This window comes from Rutilus rutilus, assembly GCF_951802725.1.
Source record: "Rutilus rutilus genome assembly, chromosome: 11".
Taxonomy (NCBI): domain Eukaryota; kingdom Metazoa; phylum Chordata; class Actinopteri; order Cypriniformes; family Leuciscidae; genus Rutilus; species Rutilus rutilus.
Window position 1 is genome coordinate 20,815,974 of NC_140216.1, and position 6,000 is coordinate 20,821,973.

The 6,000-nt window shown below is 33.1% G+C and overlaps 1 long non-coding RNA gene across 1 annotated transcript in view; it reads right to left on the bottom strand.

The window, feature by feature from the left end:
- LOC311299395 overlaps positions 1–1,674 on the bottom strand; it is a 538,425-nt gene extending 536,751 nt beyond the window's left edge. The window contains exon 1 of the long non-coding RNA XR_014629113.1: positions 1,302–1,674. This is a non-coding gene — a long non-coding RNA (uncharacterized lncRNA). The remainder of the gene's footprint in view (positions 1–1,301) is intronic.
- Positions 1,675–6,000: the final 4,326 nt, after the last annotated feature.

The following is a 6,000-nucleotide window of genomic DNA, read 5'->3' on the forward strand; positions in this document are numbered from 1 at the left end:
ATGTCTAAAGTTCCCATTAAACATGAAAACCCAACAACCCAATGGGAATATATGCTTGTTGTGTAAAACATCCAGAGGTGGACAGTAACAAAGTACATTTACTTGAGTACTGTACACTTTTTGAGTATCTGTAATCTTTGCTTGATTTTACTGTACTTGAAACTGATTTTCATTTTCAACGTTGGGTTTGGTCTTCTAAATGCGAATTTTGTCATTGTTTTGGTGCACACTAGCTTATAGATAACAGTAAGGCTAACATATTCATACTAAAAGACAAAAAACTTTAAATATGGCACTATTTGAGGGAACAGACATTTGGGTGAAAGAAACCATTGTGGACGTTATTGAGTGCACTTTAATAAACAAATAAATGACAAATAATGACAAATAAAAGTTCCAGTTGGACAAACATTAAATGCAAAAACCAGTGTGAATAACAATATCTTAAAATAAACTAGAGAGTGGATACACAGATATGGCCTATTTATGTATGAAACTCATGCATTTATTTGTCATTTAAGCTGATGCAAACAGGGAAAGAGAGACTTATTATAAGTCGTAAAGTCGTAAAGACTTATTATCCTGTCGCCCCCTCTAGTGGACAGCATTAAGTATTACGGCCTTCATTGCTCAGTTAAAGTCAATGGATTTTTTGGGAAAGTAAGTCTGACCAGTTAGAAAAAATATAAGCGAGTCAGACCAGTCTTAAGGTCTGAGCTGAGTTTGGTGAAGCATTAAAGTTCTAGGCGAGTCAATTTCTCATAATAATAATAAATAATAATAATAATAATGTTCAAATATGATGGCTTTCTTAAGCCAACATAATAAAGAAAACTCAGAGAAACATCGACCAATTCAGTATGTAATAAAATTGTATTAGTTTTATAATAAAACTAATAACATTTTAAAGGTATGCCGTGCTCTTCAACCGACATGATTTTAATTAATCCCAAACCTGGTAATTTTGTCAGTATTAATGTACGTTCACTGATTCTAGCTTCTCTCTTTTCTGTCTCTTTCTTTTCATGTTAGGCTACACATGCTTACATTCTTAAATATAAACTTTATTTCTATTAAATTTTCTAAATGATTTATAGTTTTTTTATAATTAATAATACTTTATAATTTATTATTTATATGTCACACACGCCTACCTGCCTTTTGATGTAAATAAAAAGACGAGAGTGGTACATGTTACGGACATATTATCATGGTACAGTTCAGCCTATTATTTTTATTTCCACTTCCCTTTTATCCAAAGAGACGGAACTATTTGCACTGTATTTATCAATGGGAAATACATCATGCTTAATTACGTGACCAGCAACATATTTCTGCTTCAAATATTGTGCGTAGTTAACAGTGAGTGGTGGTTTCAGACATTATTTTATAGTGCATTAAAATGCATTTGTCAGTGCCGCACTCGTACTGACTCTTATTCTGCCTGGCAAAAAGAAAAGCTCGTAGCTTACTGAAGGCGGAGCGTTTTGACCAATCAGATGAAAGGGGCGTTTCAGCGCCGCCCACGTGTGCAAATGAAATATCGAACCCATAAACCGATTTGTAAACCACAAACGAAAAATGAAAAATCGAGCCAAAATCTCATTTTTCGTTTTTTAAACTAAACAAAAAAACGAATAAACGAGCTGGGTTTCATTTCTCGTTATTCCATTCCAAACAGGAAATGAAATGATCAAAAAGTACACGGACCAAAGACACAAAGTAGGGGAGCGCGGGCCGCGGGGCACAACCTAACCCGGGGTTAGTTGTAACACGCTTGTTTTAAATACTTCCGCACATGCTTGGATGACGAAACTTTGTTTATTTACTAGTTGCCATATCAACACTATATAGAAAAAAAAATCTGCCAAATTTTTTTTTTTTTTTGTGGAAGATATCCATAGACATTTATTAAACCATAGCAAAAGTAAGTTTCTTAAGTTAATTTTTCATCTCTATTTTTTGTGTTTATTTAAAATAAGACAAATCTGATCTCCAAGATGTTATTTAACAGTTGAGATAGTTATTTAATGCTTCGCTAACTTTTTTTTTTTTTTTTTTACAAATTTTATTAACATTTTGTCAAAGTACAATTTTAACACATATATGAAATTGAATCAATATACAGCTTCATATATCTGATCTTAACAAGGTGAACAAAATAAGAGACAGGAAAAGATCCGAAATAAAAAAAATAAAAAAAATATATAAAACACATAGATACATAAATGAAAAACACTTAGGGGTCTGCTTATGCATTAAAGTTAAAATAATGAAATAATTTGATTGTTTTGTTTAATTTGTTGTTCTTTTTTTTTTTAATTTTCAATGCTGTTCCAATATTTTTTAAGGTCTGTAATTTTGAAATTGTAAAAGGAGGGTTTGCTGCTTTGCCAAATCATTTTGTGCAGATAATATTTCGCTAAAATAATAATAAAGTTAATTACATACTTTTCATTGGCTGATAAATTTGGCTCAGTGACTATAAGAAGTATTTCAAATTTTCTTAGAGAAATATTCTTTTTTTATCTTTTGGGAAATAAATCTTTGTAAATGAAACCAAAAGGAAGCTACAAGGGGACAATCAACAAAAACATGCTCAATGGTTTCTCCTTCACAGCCACAGAATGTACAAATGTTACACACAGTTGGAAAAAAAGTACAGATGTTTGCTTTTGAAGGGTAATACCTGTAAACAATTTTGAATAAAACTTCTTTGATTTTATTTACAATAATATACTGATGAGGTAGCAGGAAGATCATGTTCCATAATTTAATTCCATAATAACTAATTCCACAGTAAAGTCCATCGGTGTTTACATATAGGAGTACTGGCAGGATCAAGTATGTTTCTAATAAAAGTATTGTTACATCTCTCTCTTATCTGTAAGAGGAATGCCAGAAATAGCAGGAGAACCGACTGTTACAGATAGAGAAGTATCTGTCTGTATGCTCTGCGCTAAAGAAACAAGACTAACAGGAATAGACTCAATCACCATTTCGAATTCTTCTTGAGATGTATCAATACCATATTTTTCCATGAAGTGCTCATAAGAATAAAATTCATTTTTTGCATTTAGCAGATTGTTTACTGTATTCAGATTACTCATAAACCAATTATTCAGAAAGAGTGTTTTGTTTTTGTGTAGTATATATGCATTGTTCCAAAGAATACAGTTGTGAGGGGAGAAATTGTGTTTAAAGATAAGATTCCAACATAACAAGGCTTGTTTATGAAAATTGCTTAATTTCACTGGGAGTTTTCCTACCAAAAAAGGACATATCAATAGAAAGTTAAGACCACCAATAGTTTCAAATAAGCTGTTTGGAATAATATTCCACATACTATTTGGACTATGCTTCGCTAACTAGCAGAAGACACTAGCAGGGTTTAAATCCCAGTTGTGCAGGCGGGGCATGTTGTAACACTGCGTTACAATGTGCCCCTATTAGAAATATGCTATTACATTCTATACTTTTATTAATTTTATTGAGAAAACGTGAGAAAAAGGTGAATAAAGACTGAGAGTCAATGTTCAGAAATTACAAATTATTTATTTGTTTTGAACTATGTTGTATAGCTGTGTTTTCATGTGTTCGTAGTCAAAACTCAAAAATGAGTTTATATTTAATTATTAAAAATTGCCATTATTTTATATGAAAAAGTTTTTTAATTGTATTTTATTTAGAAAATATTTTAGTTTGTTTTGTATATTTTTTTTATTAGATCAGATAACATTTTAAGCTGCCATATGTTATGTTACAATGTGCCCCTCACATGTTACAATGTACCCCACCTATGGGGCATGTTGTCACATTTCACTTCCATTCTTTCGGGGTATATCAAGAAAAAAGTATATACTGTATTAATAAAACAAAACCACATAACTGTACTAGACATGTGGGAAATTAATGTGGGAAAAAATAAATACTCTGAACCATAAGTAGATTTACACAAACTGAGAAAGTCAAAAAGCGTTAGGTTGTGCCCCGCTCTCCCCTATTGATACAAATGCTTTAGCTTTTAATAATGTCAAAGTTAATACTTGACTTTATTTTTACAGAGTTTGGAGCAAAACCCTGCAGGACTGTGACTCTCCAGGACGAGTGGTGGCCACCCCTGCTCTAGACCCTATAAATGTTTCAAAATCCACAAATGCACAAGAAGTGATCTACAAAAAGCATTCCATAAAAGAATGCCTGGCAGAAATGTGTTTGTGACATAAAACATATTTGTGGATACTTTTTTTATTTGCCTTTTTTTCTTCTTTTTTTATGGGAATTTATATTATATTTTTATGGATTTTACATGTTATTAATAATATTCAATACTGAATACAAATATAAAAAGGAATTTATTTGTTTAGCTATTGTAGTTCCAGTTTATTCTTCTCTCCTTTTTCTCCCTTCTTCTTTCTCAAATGATCTGCATTACACGACCAAACTTTCTAGTTTGATTGTTTTGATTGTCAAAGAGTATTTATTTATTATCAGAATAATTATTTTAAGCATAATTTAAAACGAGATTTAAACATAAATCTATGAAGAAGTGTCAAATGAGCCAGTGAGAGACGCACTGCAGACTGCTGCAGTGGCTGCAGGTGAAATGTAATGTGTCTGTTTTCCAGTAGATGGCAGCAATCTTCCAATAAACCATGGCACACTGAGAAAAATGAAATGAATGAAGTGAAATTGAGAAATGTAGTTTTTCTTTATATTTATAGAAAAACTAACTTATTCCGTGCATCGAAAAATAATATATGCATATATTTCAATGCATTGAATACAATAACTAACTCATTCTGTTGTGCAATGAAGAGATATAACGTTTAATTGTGCAACAATGCAACAGTATCTCTTCAATGCATATCGGAATGAGTGCAACACCCAAATACAGAGGGCCATACAGAGGTGCCTTTCTGACCTATTGAACTTATTTTGGTCATATACAGTATTGTATGGCTGACATAACATCAGAAGAGGTAAATGAGTTGTTACGTCTTCCCCCTTAATCTAGGGGTAAATAGGGAACGACGAACAAATAAAAAGTGGAGAGACTTTGAGAATCTCCAGCTCTCCAGTCCCAGAGTCACAGAAGAATAAATGAACCAACAAGTTTATTCTCTCATGGCGTGTCTGCCTTTTATTTAACGTCAGCAGGCGTTATAAAAAGAAAGACATAAAGTAGAGAAACATATTACAAAATAAATTCAAACAAAAGTATTACCTCGGGAGGAGGGCCCAAGTCAAAAGAAAAGAAAACAATACCTCTAACTACAAAGGAGATAACATTAACTTACCTATACAAAACGAAAAGCAAAACAAAACATATAACTTCCCTCACTCCCTAACTAATCCATAAACAGGAGAAAAGTAATGGGTATCCTCTCCCCCCTACGTTACCCATAAAAACTTGTCTAATCATAAATAACAAAAGCTACAGAGGCACATTCTCACACACATTGTAAACATACACCGCAGAGCGCAACTCGCTCGTCTGGACTTGGAGAGCGGAACAATCTCAAACGCCGCGCTGTCTCTCTCCTTCCTCAGCGCTCTCTCTGCGGTTTTATATTAGACTCCTCAGGACACGTACCAATCAGTGCGCGGGCAGCGCTCACAGGTAACGAGCACAGGTGGTAGCCATCAATCCTACTAATCAGACACACAATTAGAGAGAGAGAGAGAGAGAGAGAGAGAGAGAGAGAAACACATATGCACTGGCAAATAACACTCTTGGTATACAATACACAAATGAATACGTCCTTGGACGTAACAGAGTATGTTTAGAAAGTTAGGATCAAGTACTCCTGAGCAACGTGTGTTGTTGCATTGCATTGCACTAACGATCTAGCATTGCAATGTACACCAGAACTAAATCATTCATGTTCATTAAAGAGATAACATATGTGTTGTTGTATTGCATTGCATTGCATTGCACAAACGATCTAATGTTGTGCACTGAAGAATAAATTATAGGTTATGCACATTTCGCATTGC